This window comes from Branchiostoma lanceolatum, chromosome 2, assembly GCF_035083965.1.
Source record: "Branchiostoma lanceolatum isolate klBraLanc5 chromosome 2, klBraLanc5.hap2, whole genome shotgun sequence".
Classification (NCBI taxonomy): domain Eukaryota; kingdom Metazoa; phylum Chordata; class Leptocardii; order Amphioxiformes; family Branchiostomatidae; genus Branchiostoma; species Branchiostoma lanceolatum.
The window spans coordinates 3995384-4009334 of NC_089723.1; the positions used below are offsets into that span (position 1 = coordinate 3995384).

The 13951-nt window shown below is 43.6% G+C and overlaps 1 protein-coding gene across 1 annotated transcript in view; it reads left to right on the forward strand.

Annotated features, from left to right (window-relative positions):
* Nucleotides 1-13477: 13477 nt before the first annotated feature.
* The window catches only part of LOC136426602 (uncharacterized), a 49486-nt gene continuing 49012 nt past the window's right edge, over nt 13478-13951 (forward strand). The window contains exon 1 of the mRNA XM_066415281.1: nt 13478-13634. The gene's annotated coding sequence lies outside the window, so the exon portion shown is untranslated. The remainder of the gene's footprint in view (nt 13635-13951) is intronic.

Consider the following 13951-nt stretch of genomic DNA (forward strand, 5'->3'; position numbering starts at 1 on the left):
TTTCTACTCTCCAAGCAGAGGAGGGGTCCCGGTTGTTTTTTTAGGTGTTTTAGGCGCTTTTGTCGGGCTTTCTTCTTTGTCATTTTTTTGTACTGCTTGGACGCCTTGGAGAGTACTGTAAATCACTTAAATATAGCGGCAGGAAAATATAGCGGTTGGGGGAAAATAGAGTAGGTCACAGCACTTAATTTTAACGGTGGGAACAAACATTACTGTTTCCAATATTAGTGATCAAATATTTGCGATGATGAAATTTCAGCTGTTGACTAGTGACTATTAAATCAGCTGAAATCAAGTAACAGTTAACAAATCAAGAATTACAGTAACAATTTCAGGGTTAGGCGCGTAAGATAGCGTGACGTTCCCGCTGTTGTTGTTGATAAAGTTGCCTCCTTCGGTATTTGACCTTTTCTCGTACATTCTCGCTGCAAACCAAACTGACAACACGGAGAGGCAAACACACAGAGAGGTTCCTCTCCAACCGGGCGAGACGTTTTCAAGGTCTTCAGCATGACGGCTAAGGACACTACTCTCCAAGCAGAGCATGGGTTTCGGCTGGTTTTTGACGTCTTTTTAGGCGTTTTTGTCGGGCTTTCTACTTTGTCATCTTTTTTCTTTTCTTTTTTGTCAAAAAAACAGGTGACAAAGTAGAAAGCCCGACAAAAACGCCTAAAAAGCCGTCAAAAACCAGCCGAAACCCATGCTCTGCTTGGAGAGTAAAGGACACAAGGAGACAGCACCAATGTCTAACCTTCATCAAAGCGTCAACACCACATAAACTGCCGTTGAAAACCTTCCACCGGAGGCGGCGACTACTGAGCATAATATCTCATATATCTACCAAAACGTAGGGAATTTCATATCCCACTGTACACAAAAAAGAAATCAAACCCAATAGCAAGTGTTAAGATTAGAAGTAGCTCTAGTTGACGACTTTATTTTGTGTTTATTTCATTACTGTGTACTTATCATCATCATTATCTCATGTCAATGTATTCTTGCAATTAGCCTCCGGGCATGAATTTGCAATAAAGTTATTATTATTATTGATATCAGATCGCTGAACAAATTTTACAAACAATGAACGTTTTTCAAGGTTTTGTGTCTTTTCTTTGGATCACACTTTTGCATCATGCATCATATTCTGAATATAAACAAATTACCAGTTTCTGTCACTTAATAGTCGCTCAGCAATCGGCCTCAAGTGGAAATGGGGGCCCTTACACAGTTTTGTTCCAACCGACAACCAGTGCTGATAAGTACTGAGCGCTCTCGTTGTAAAGAAGTCCTGTCGACCTCGAGTTTATCCATATGAGAGTAAAGCCCCTGTCACACTTGTGCGTATATACAAGTGCGCGTGAGTTACGTATTAACTTTTTTTTGTTTAAGTAAGGTTTACGGGGAAAAAGATGTTTTCTTCTTTGACCCGCCGTTGTGCAGCCTAGCGATCGAACCTAAGAAATCACTTATTCGGCTGAAACTTAACCTAAACCAAAAACATGTTAATACGCAATTCATGCGGACTTGTGCATACGCACAATTGTGACAGGGGCTTTAGGGCCCGTTCACACTTGTGCGTAAATTCAAGTCCGTATGAGTTGCGTATAACATCTTTTTGGTTCAAATAAAGTTTGCGGGGAAGAAGTTGTTTTTTACATTGACCCAGGCCACCGTTGTGCAGTCTGGCTAGTATCAAACAGAAACGATGACTTCTTTGGCCACAAACTTTGCCTAAAAAAAAATAAAAAAAATGTCAATGCGGAACTCGTGCGGACATAGATATACGCACAAATGTGAACTGGTCTTTAGTACTGGGCAATCAGCCTGAAGTGTAAACACTTACGTCCACCTATCGACCCTTCTGTCAAAGGGTGCCGTACAAGAGGTGACAGGGCGGCACATTTTGATCACGCGCTGATCACGTGCGCGTGTCCAAGTATCGTATTTCAGCTCTTTCAAAAAAAATCGATGACTATTTGTAGATATTGCGGCATTCTGTATTGGTAATATGTCGGAATTTCTGTTACTTAGCATACTTACGGCACAATCTTACAAGTTCGAGCATGCGCGCATTTTTTAGAACGACCCCCTCCTATCTATGGTGCCCCCTCCCCGTACGTTTCTTTATTATCTTTTTTTTCTGATAGATGTCTAAAAAAACAAATGATAAATCCAACCACCACTTTACAGGGTGGGGTTCTGTTTTCTAACACAAAGACACAGAAAAAAAGCGTGGTAGAAACACCCCTACGGGACTTTATGGTACGTCCCTTTGAATTTGACTTCCGAGCACACCAATATTGGTAGCAGGGAGTTTCTGGGAATCACCACTGCCTTGTAAGCTGTCCACAGGACGTGATATAGGACGGTTGGAACTGCAGATTTTGCGGTACAGGAGACGAAACATCGCCACCTACAGCATTGGCAAACCAATACGGGAGGAAACTACAGGTATGTTTGAGAAAAATTACTTTATGTTTGCAGATTCGGAAGCGAGGTCTACTATGCGCATACATGTAGTACATGTACTAAGAGAGCGTTACGTTAACAACCACGTTTTTAGAGAACCTTGCTTAACGTTCACACGCGGGCGTACAACTTTAAAACGCCGAAGACCAAGTACGATACTTCAACAAATGTCAATGTGACTGGTTACGTGCTATCTGTCTTTGTCTCGTAGTGAATTGATGGTCCAAGATTACGATATATACTACCCCCCCCCAAAGACGTTGGCAGGGGGTATGCTTTAGGTGATTGATTCCGAAGAGAGTCATTCATAGAAGACGACACTTGGGAAGCGCATATATAGGTGTACAGTTACACAAATATAAACGATAACGTCAAGTTACCTTTGTATATGACGACGAAAAGAAGATATTCGTGAAATCTCGTTCTCAATTGCACTCCAACATGGGGTCGGGGTATCAGGTTCTATGTTCGGTAACATGTAGTTATTCTCCTTCTCACCCCTCCTGGGTCCATCTGGGGGTGAAGGGGGGAGGGGTGTCTTGTGCAAGAACGGCTGTGACCTCGGTGTAACATTAGAAGACTAAGTACAGAGAAACGTAACTTATTTTAACAATGTCTGTGTCACGTCGCCTTTGGCCAAGGCTAGAGGTGGACAGGTGCCTTCCTGCGGGGAGAAAGTATGTCATTCTAGACTTCTTGTGTAAACTTTCCCTTCAGCAAGATACCGCGCGGCGAGAATCTGTAGCCCTACTGCAGAGAAACGTAACTTGTCTTAACAATGTCTGTATCCCGTCGCCTTTGGCCGAGGTGGACAGGTGACTTCCTGCGGGGAGAAAGTGGGCCATTCTAGACTCTTTCTGTAAACTTTCCCTTCTGCGATATACCACGTGGTGTTCTGGTCAGGCCTTTCGTGGTTCCTAGTCGTGCAAGAATGCTGTGCAGGGAATTTAAGTCCACACTGGTTGTACATTTCAATACATTTTTTGAACCCATCTTTAACACTTTTTAACATTTTAGATGCATCCTTGTGTATCAACATTCATTATTTTACCTGCCCAAAGAAGGTTATGTTTTGGGTAGCGCTTGTTGGTGTGCTTCTATGTATATGATTGAAAGACATACTCGAGAAGCTATGGATGAATTGTCATGACATTTATCATATGAGTAGGTCATGTCCTATTGAAGAAATGAGTAGATTTTGGCCCCAATCCTTTGTACTGCAGCAGAACGTCCGGTTTTTATATCTCGTGTTCTGGACAAGCTATGGTCATGCTTGTTGGTAGCCTGGCGTCGAAACCTATTAACATTAAAAGAAAAACATTATAGCTGTCGAGTCGCCCCTTACGCAAATATTTGACTAAGAGGAAGATGAGATTCAGCAGCTATAAAAGGTTTGGATACCAAGCTAGATTTTAAGTGGTAGATTTCTTGTGTTATATAAGATCCCCATGGCAACAATGATTTTAACCTCTTCCTATTGTAACCATGTACCCTTTAAGAGCCAGCGTTCCATTCGCTTCCAATTTTATGAGTCAGTAGTACGCTACTTTTCGAGTGAAAAGGAAATACACAAGGCCTGACAAGTGTGTTTATTCGTTTCGACAAATGTTAGTCCCAACGAAGGACGTGTCATGTTTTATTGCATTCCAGTACGCTCTGCAGCATTTTCTTCATGAAAGTGATAAATCTTCCATGACGACAGCTTTTAAAGAAGGACCCGTGATGTTGTATTGTCTTGGGTTCAAGTACGCTCCACTGCATTTCCTTTATGAAAATAATAAATCTTCCTTGACAGCTTTTTAAACAGTACAGAAAAATGTCAAAGCTGAAATTTGAAATGTTAGGACAAGATGAAGCTGAAAATGTGAAATATTAGTCTAATGAACGAAAGAAAGTATTGTACTGTAACCTGCTGACTATACGATTTAACATTACGTAAAATAATAAATGAAAAGATGAACAGATGTACAGTTATTCAAGCATGTCGACCACACGAATGTTTGGCTGTGTTATTGTATACACTAACTTCTACTGACAAAATGTTACATGTAAGATCGTATCAGTCAGGAAATGTGTATAACCTAACACTGTTAGGTTACACAACAACACTGACAACTATTTGGGTGTGGTCGACATGCCTTAGTCACTATGTATCTGTTCAACTTTTCACTTATTGTTTTACTTAATGTTAAAACGCATAGTCAGCAGGATAGAGTACAATACTTTCTATCGTTCATTCAACTAACATTGTACATTTCAGTTTTACTTTTCTTAATATTTTACATTTTAGCTTTGACTGTTTATCTATCGTTAACAAGCCTTAAGATTTTCCGGCAACTATTCGCCAAGCAGAGGTTATGATCGGGGGGCTAGTAGTAGCCGGGATTTCGAAGGGGAGGGGGGGGGGGGGGGGGGGCAGCGTTAAAAATCCCGGCTACTACTAGCCCCCCGATCGAAACCTCTGCTTGGAGAATAGCAGGCAACCACCTCCAGTCACAAGCCACATCAAAACAGTCCTGGTCGATTTTTACATAGTTAACCCCACCCTGTCCACAGCAACCATTTTCCTCAGTCCCTTGAATGATTGCTAAATCCAGGTTTGACTGTAGTTATCTGTTGTATGTGTCTCTGCACTTCGTGTTACGACTTTTTGTCCTACTTGTAAAGTGCAAATTAGGGGGTGACTGAGAACATACGATATCTGAAGTACTGTAAATGCAGAAATGTTTGCGGTGGTTTTATGTTCGCGGTTTTCGCGGTGAACTCTTTACTACGAACTTAAAAACACCTCGAAAAGACATTCCATTGTAGCGCTACTATAGTTTAAAACGCAAACTCAAAACCACCGCGAACACTCCATTTTCTCCTTATCGCGAAGTTAATAAAATTCCCGCGAACATTTCTGCATTTACAGTAATCTAGGAATGTCACCAGAAACAGGTCTGTGTACTTCTCTCGTCTGTTTTGACGTTTGCAACACCTCACATAGTTTCCTAACATTTCCTCACGCAATTCATCAACGTCCGGAAAAAAGAAACAAGTTCTTTTTACACCCGTGTGTTATGTCAACATGTACTTAGAAGTGGCCCGCGGATTTTACAATGTTCGCTTAGAGCTCACGCATGTAAGAGCACAAAAGCAGTCCAGCGGATCTTTGACAGTTTGTAATAACCCTAGAGTTTGGGTGACACTCAATCGCCTTGTGAACTTGAACCGCTGTTGTGATCTGAAATCACAGCGGTAAAATAGCTCGCCATGCGAGTCATGGTGAGTTACAAAGAAAAATTTTCGGTACTCTCCAAGCAGAGGTCGGTGGAGAGAATTGTGACATTTTTATCATATGTCCCTTTTTCTGTCGGCACTCTCTACTCTCCAAGCAGAGGTCGGTGGAGAAGATTGTGATTATTTGATCATATGCCCCGTTTTCTGTCAGCACTCTCTACCAAGGGGGCATGATAAAAAGATCACAATCTTCTCCACCAACCTCTGCTTGGAGAGTAATTTTCGGCAGTAATACGACCGGTGTTCTCTCAGTAACTGCGCGATTTTTAGAGACCAGACAATATTCGCATGCCACCGAGTTCCGCTCAATGTGATGAGATAGACTTTTACGCAAAAAAAAGAATGTTCGACTTGCTGGCGAAATTAAAATTCGGCAAGCTTCTGGCGATCAAGCAAAGGACGTCGACAGTGTGGCGCCGGATTCAGGGGGGCTTAAAGTTCACCAGTACCCAAGCCCCCCCCCCCCCACATCCCCCACGACCCCACCCCACCCCAGCGAGGATTGTACTGGAACAAAGAGTTTGTTGATACAACAACAAAGGTGCAGGGACGTTCATAAGTTCATGTCCAGTCGCGCATGTTTTTTTAACAAGTCCAGTTCAGGTCTGGTGTTTAGGAACGCAGCACTATGTGTAGCTGTACTATGGTGTCGACGTCAAAGTCGGAAAATTGTCACTGAGGCATTTCTCAAGATCGATCTTGTGTGCCTGTTCTATTGCGTGCGGAACGCTAAAGTGTACTATTCGGGGTCTCAGAAAGGTTAACTTGCTCATTTGGAGGGAGTTATTTTGAAGGTGTGGAACAATCTGCCATTAGTTGTAGTGACTTCACGGTGGCAATACGGCGTGGCTCATAGCGATGCTGGAAAACAGCAACAGAAAAGGACAACCATTATGATACTAGTTTCTACCAGAGAAGCTACGCCAGCTATAGAGAGAACACTGTAGCAGAAATGTTCGCGGTGGTTTTAAGCTCGTGGTTTTCGCGGCGACCGTTTTACCGCGAACTTAAAACCACCGCGAACATTGTTGTCCAATACTGTAGCATTATGTGACTATAGTACTGTCGCGAACTTGAAACCACCGCGAAAACTCAATTTTCGCCTTAGCGCGAAATGTAAACCACGCGAACATTTACAGTATTTTCCAGGGAAATTTTGCCACCATAGGTTTCATTTGCAGGCATGTTACCGTGGACTGACATACCTGGCCAATTATTCTTTTTTTGCCGAATTCTACGAGCCCTTACCCCCTAGGAAGGAAGGCCTGGCGGAGGCTACAATCGCACATCCGCAGTGTAACCTGTTAGCCCAGTGTCGATGCACTTTGTCACACAGAAGATAGGTGGAGCTGTGGACCTATTAACGGACCGCGGCCATCGGAACTTGAAACCCCTCATGCACGCGGATTAATTCAAATTTGCTTAAACCTCTGTGGTGGCTACTGAGGGTAGAAGTAAAGCGGTCGACCGCAGACTTGGGACGAAGCATGACGCTTTTTTTGTTAGCTAGTAGTGCAATGCGGCCTTCAAGCCAAGCACACTGGGTCAGCCCTATTCTTCTCGCTAAGTGTAATGCGTTCTTTTCAATTCTCATCCTGACGTTCTGGTGACCAAAAATAATTCTTAAAGACATTTAACCTTGACCATCAAGCTTTCGATGCCCTTCTCGTTGCCCTTGACCTGATTACGTCAGAGGAAGGACGTTGTCTTCCGGTCTGTCCCTCTTATGCGGTCCCCCGAAAGTGCGAAATGGAACGAAATGGAACGAAATGGAACGAAATGGAACGAAATGGAACGAAATGGAACGAAATGGAACGAAATGGAACGAAATGGAACGAAATGGAACGAAATGGAACGAAATGGAACGAAATGGAACGAACTTAAACAACATATGTAACATTATGAAATGAAATACCAGTAGATAGCGAATTATAAGGAGTAGACCGGAACAGGAAGCATTTTAAATACAGAAGTAAGTGGTAAAATACATAATATTACGTGTTGATGAAAGTTAGACATCCAGGTAGTAAGATACGCCAAAAATAATTACTCAAGCAACTGGATAAGACAGTGGATGCTGTCTGAAATGTCTGACTGTTTCAAAACTTTATCCAGTTGCTTGAGTAATTATTTTTGGCGTATAATATTACGTGTTTTATTTCTTGAATCAATGTGATAATATTAAATACAACGTTTTTGTCGCGTTTGTGTGGCTAGATTCTTCCCTAAAAATGGAGGCGCCGCGTGCAAAGAGATCCGCCGCTCTTCCTTGTGTACCAACGATCTGCAAATGAACTGCTGCAAATAGCGGGGAAAACAAGCAAACGGAAATGAGTATCGAAGTTAGGACTAGATTATACAGAAGTTGGTGGTAACATTGCATCTCCAAGAGGGCATGAGGCAAGCGTAATCTTATTATGTATACAGCTAGCGTGTTTGCGTGTTGTGTGAACCGTGAAATACAGGTCCTGCTCGTTCACACCCTCCCTTTGTTTTGTCGTGAACAAGGAAGCAGAAATGTCTCCAGAGTTTTGAACGGAGTGTGAAATGTGTGAAATTGGTGACGCAGCGCAGAGCTTCATTTGCATATCATAAACGGAGGGGTCCATTCCCCGTCAGGGGTCTGACTTTGAGCCGAACAATTGGTTGTATAAAAATCGTTGTTGCGGAGATATGCATATGCTACGTACTAGTTATGGACTAAAACCGTATGTAAATAACTGGAAAGTCGGAGTTTGATTCAACCTGTCGGTAGCACGACCACAGTTCCGTCGAGCTGGCAACAATGGCGGTTTATTTGTATGCGGGGCTTCATTTGGGGGAGAAGAGTTCCGTCCCGCAACACGCAAGCACGCTGTATAAATAATAAAATAACGCTTGTCTCATGCCCTCTTGGTGAATTATGAGATGAAATGTTACCACTAACTGTATAATCTAGTCCTAACTTCGATACTCAGTTCCGTTTGCTCGTTTTCCCCGCTATTTGCCGCAGTTCATTTGCAGATCGTTGGTAAACGAGGAAGAGCGGCGGCCGGATCTATTTGCACGCGGCGCCTCCATTGTTAGGGAAGAATCTAGCCACACAAACGCGACAAAAACGTTGTATTTAATATTATCACATAGATTCAAGAAATAAAACACGTTATATTATGTATTTAACACTCACTTCTGTATTTGAAATGCTTCCTGTTCCGGTCTACTCCTTATATTTCGCTATCTACTGGTATTTCATTTCATAATGTTACATATGTTGTTTTAGTTCGTTCCATTTCGTTCCATTTCGTTCCATTTCGTTCCATTTCGTTCCATTTCGTTCCATTTCGTTCCATTTCGTTCCATTTCGTTCCATTTCGTTCCATTTCGCACTTTCGGGGGACCCCTGTTATGTCCCTGTTAACCCTGTTATGGCGGATAAGGTCAGCGGGTACTCAGACAGGTGCCGGTTGTTTCAAGGGAGAAGCCATGGTCATGGATTATTACCTTCGCCATAGGCTTATATTTTTGATCGGGCTATTGTGGAGTGACTGGATGTATGCGGCATAACTTTTGAAGCCATATGTGGATGTTCATGATTTTTGGTAAGTAGGTTATTGTTGTAGAGACAAAGGCCAAATTCGAAAATGGACCTTCTGGTAGGTTCATTCGGTACTGGAGTGGACCTTTTTTTTTGTTGGTTTGTTTGTTTGTTGGCGGGATAAGTCGAGACGCATTTGATGAATCGTGATGAAATTTGGTGAGTTGGTGGGGGCCGGGAAAACAAAGGTCAAGTTCGATAATGAGCCTCCTAGCGGCTACCTACAGTACTGCAGCGTGACTTTAACGGATGTGCTGTGTTCATGATTTTGGTGCACCTTTACCTGTAACACTGACGAATCAATCTAAAACAGAGGACACGAATAACCTACATTTGTAGAATAGCCCTAAATTTCTCTTACAGAACGTAATCTCTGCCCCCTCCCCCTTGCACAAATGACCACACAGAAGAAAAGGAGAGTCGACGGACACAAATGTCATTCAGCCATTAGGTCAGCTTGTATTCCTAGCCTTGGCGAAGAACGTGCTTCATGCAACGTTTGGACACCTTTGAACGGTCCGAGCTAATCGCCTGACTGTCACCATGTCAAAAGAAGTGACAGCTTCACACTGACCGCAATCCATCTTTTGCTGACATGTTTACAGGATGACATGACGGTTACGGTGTCACAACACACTGGTTCATTCAGACCTTTCAAATCTTAATCTAGTCTGGGATACTGGGACGTTTGTGTGCGTCGTCTGTGAAAGAAGATATGTACACCGTTTTCCAAGTAATGATGAAAGGAAGTATTTGGTCTTCACACTGACCATCATCCATTTTATTCTGACATGTTTACAACAGCGCCAGGGAAGACGCGATTACAGTGTCACAACACACTGGTTCATTCAGACCTTTCAAAGCCTTAACTCTCAGAGACTGGGACGCTTGTGTACGTAGTCTGTGAAAGAACATGTGTACACCGTTTTCCAAGTAATTATGAACATTAGTATTTGATCTTCACACTGACCAACATCCATTTTGTTTTGACATGTTTACAACAGCGTGAGGGAAGACATGGCGATTACAGTGTCACAACACACTGGTGCATTCAGAACTTTTCAAACCTTAATCTAGTCTCAGAGACTGGGACGCTTGTGTAAAAAGCCAGTGTACACCGTTTTCCAAGTAATTATGGAAAGCTACAGTTTTTAGTCTTGTCTGCAAAAAAGAAGAAAGAAGCTTTAAATCTATTGACACAACAAAGGTAAAGTTTCAGTCGGAACAGAGCTGCAACTGTTACGTCATTTAATCACCAGACTGCGAGGTTTGCAGACTTGTCGTGTATGACAGTGACGTCTTGTGGTACATGAACTACCTGTGTTCGTAACAGTCTAACGACAGGACTTCGTTTATTCTTTTGCCCTTGGCCTTGAACGACCCGTTGCGAGACAGCGGGGGATGTTTTGCTTCAGAAGAGCATAAAAAGAACCATTATCGTAAACGCTGTAAAACGAAGCGGTTATTATGTAGGACAATCTGGCGTTTTCAAGGTAATTTTGAAAAAGTGCTCTGTGCGCTTGTCTCCAACTTTGATAAAGTTTTGCTTCAATGAATGAATGTGTGAGTGAGTGAGTGAGTGAGTAAATGAGTGAGTGAGCGAGTGAATGAGCGATTTGATAAGCATTTGGTAAGCAACTGATTTAGAGAATTAGTGAGTGAGCAAGCGAATGATTGAGTGAGTGAGGGAATTAGTGATTTAATGAGTGGGCGAGTGAGTGAGCGAGTGAATATGAGTGAATGAACGATTGAGAGTGATTATGAGTGAGAGAGTTAGTAAAAGAGTGAGCGAGTGAGAACGTAAAGAAGAGGGGAAGAGAGATGTTTAAGGAGTAAAAGCATGTCTTCTCCTTTCTAAACTGTCCTTGATGATAAACTAAGAACTGTTTATTTGCCCCGTTATTTATCCTGTACACAGTTTCCCCACGCTAAGCTTTACGGCGGCCCATCTGACATGAACATGTGCAGCTCGTACGACAGATGTCTGATTTAGACAGTCTTTTGTCGAGTCTGACACGGTGACTCAAGTTTACACGCGAAGGACGACCCTGTGCGCTGTCAAGGTCACGGCTACATGTAGGTTCAACCGGATCATTCAGACTCTGTCAAGTCTTGTAACGCCAAGGTTATGTCTTCGTTTGTACGTCTTTTGTACCAACCGGTGGAGTGGTATGGTGGTATTTTCAACCAGATTCTGTGAGTTAGAGAGCCATATACTAGTAGTAATCATTTGCAACTCACTCCTGTCGAATGACCTTCGCCGTGAAGGTTATGTTTTCGGGTTCGTGTGTGTCTGTGTGTGTGTGTGTGTGTATGTTTGCTTGTGAACAGCGTAACTCGAGAAGTCATACATTATGAATCTTTTTGATATTTGGTAAGTTAGTAGGTGTTTGGAAAATGAAAAAAATGATTAGATTAATGACCCCCCCCCCCCCCCCTCTCAGGCCTTTTTTAAGGTTTGGATATCTCATGTTCTATTCGATAGCTATGTCTAGCAGAGACTAGTATGGTGGATGGTGATCGGGGAGGAGGAAGACCGGTGGTAGATTTGAACCACCTGCCGTTCCAACAAAGTCAAACTTCGGCGCATGCCCAGTTAACGATACCGTTACATGGCTCATTCTGTAGCTTACAACCAAACCCCCCCGCCCACACGTGTGATTTGTTTCATATAGAGCAAAGGTGAATTGAAAAGGAGAAGGCTGAAACTATTAGGGAGGTAGAGACAGAGATAGGGAGCAATGGACAGGAGGTGACAGTGGGATAAGGATAGGGGGAGAGAGAGGGAAGAGAGAAAGTGTATAAGACTTAAGTACATGTATGACGGGACGGAGAAAGTGAAATGAGATTTAAGATTCATTACAACGGTATAACGTTTCAAAGCATCCGTATACAGGTCAGGCTGTCAACCTTCCATTCTTCCATCCCTCTGATTAGTGCCCCTTCATTTATCCGAGCAGAACGCCTTTTGTAACGACGCTGAGAGAACCACCGGCCCGCTGTCGTTATTGTCCCCCGCCTTCACGGATGACCTGCCCGCCTTGTGGCCGTTCTGTCGCCCTCGTGAACCATGGAGGTGGTCCCTAAACGCGTGCCACGCGACACTCGGTCGCTAAAAGCCTCGCTCTCTAAAGCCCCCCTCTCACTGGACCCGCGGCACGCTGGCGGCGTCGCTGCGGCCGATCGAATTGACAAAGCACTCAACGCATTTCATCGACAAAAAAAACGAATCTTTTTAAGCTTTATGCGTTTTTTTGTTGTCTTTTTGGTCATACTTGTACGTTTTGAATGATATTCTCATTATAAAGTCAAGGGTAACACAAATCCAGTCTAGGGCGCAGCGACGCCGCCAGCGTGCCGCGGGTCCAGTGAGAGGCGGTCCCTAAACGCGTGCCACGCGACACTCGGTCGCTAAAAGCCTAGCTCACTCAATTCGAGGACCAAGTTCAGATGAGAGACGCCATAGGTCTCTAAAAAATCTGCGTGATGAGGTCATTCTAGCCGCCATTCTAATAGACGGCGATCGCGCTGCGACCTAAATTGGATTTGTGTAACCCTTAACTTCATAATTGGAATATCATGTTAAATCTAAAAGTATGACTGGAAAAAAAAACACGCAAAGGGTAAAAAGATTCGTTTTGCATCTTTGAAATTCATTGAGCGATTTGTAAAATTTTAGGTCGCAGCGAGCTCGCCCCCAAGTGGAATGGGGTAACGTTATATGTAGTGACAATGTTAACATTTTCTATTCCTCTTTTTGTGTCATCAAGTAGCTATAGCACTTTTATCTGAGCTCAAGAAGGAAAGTGGTATGAATGAGCTCTCCGGGCTCTTATACCCTTTATATGGCTTTGCGGTTGCGGTTGCGGCTAGCGCTCTCAGCGAACTGGCGGCTATGTGGTCTTTCTGACGCTGTGGACAGGCTCGCCACCTTAAAAAAAAGCCCGAGCTACCAAGAGCGGCACACGTCGTGCACGGAAAATTAAAATCGATACCGACAGACAAAGCCGAGCGTTAACCTTCTTTATATCTATGTGTCTTTACATCATTTGCGGTTGTGGCTAGCCCTCCTAGCGATCTGGCGGCTATGTGGCCTTGCTGACACTGTTGACAGGCCTGCCACCGAAAAAAAGGCCCAAGCTGCCAAGAGCGGCACACGTCGTGCACGGAAAATTAACTGCGGTAGCGACAGACGAGACCAAGCGTGTCGTGCTAACGAGAACCCTCTGCACTTAGAGTGGTCTCGGCATTGTCGGCACCTCTTTCACAACCGCGCTGGGAGCGTTCCAACTACAGGAGCCGTGGACAGGTAGGAAACTTACAGGCGATCTCTCTTGTCACTTCTAGTTCATATACTCTCGGCGCTGGTGATGTAGGCCTTTAGCTAGCCTCTATCAGGCCCCGCGGATGGCTGGAAAAACAGTAGAAATTGGCTAAACATAGTGAATAGTATGTTAAAGGAGTCGGCTACGGAGAGAGGGTCCAATATGCCATTCACAAACTGTAACTTCTATAGCGGACTAGCTTTTCTGGCATGTTATCCGTCTATTTGTCTGATTTCTCAGATTTTTCCAGCGACCTGTGGAGCCTGGTAGAGGCTACTCTTTAGCTGCCATGCAATTCTGT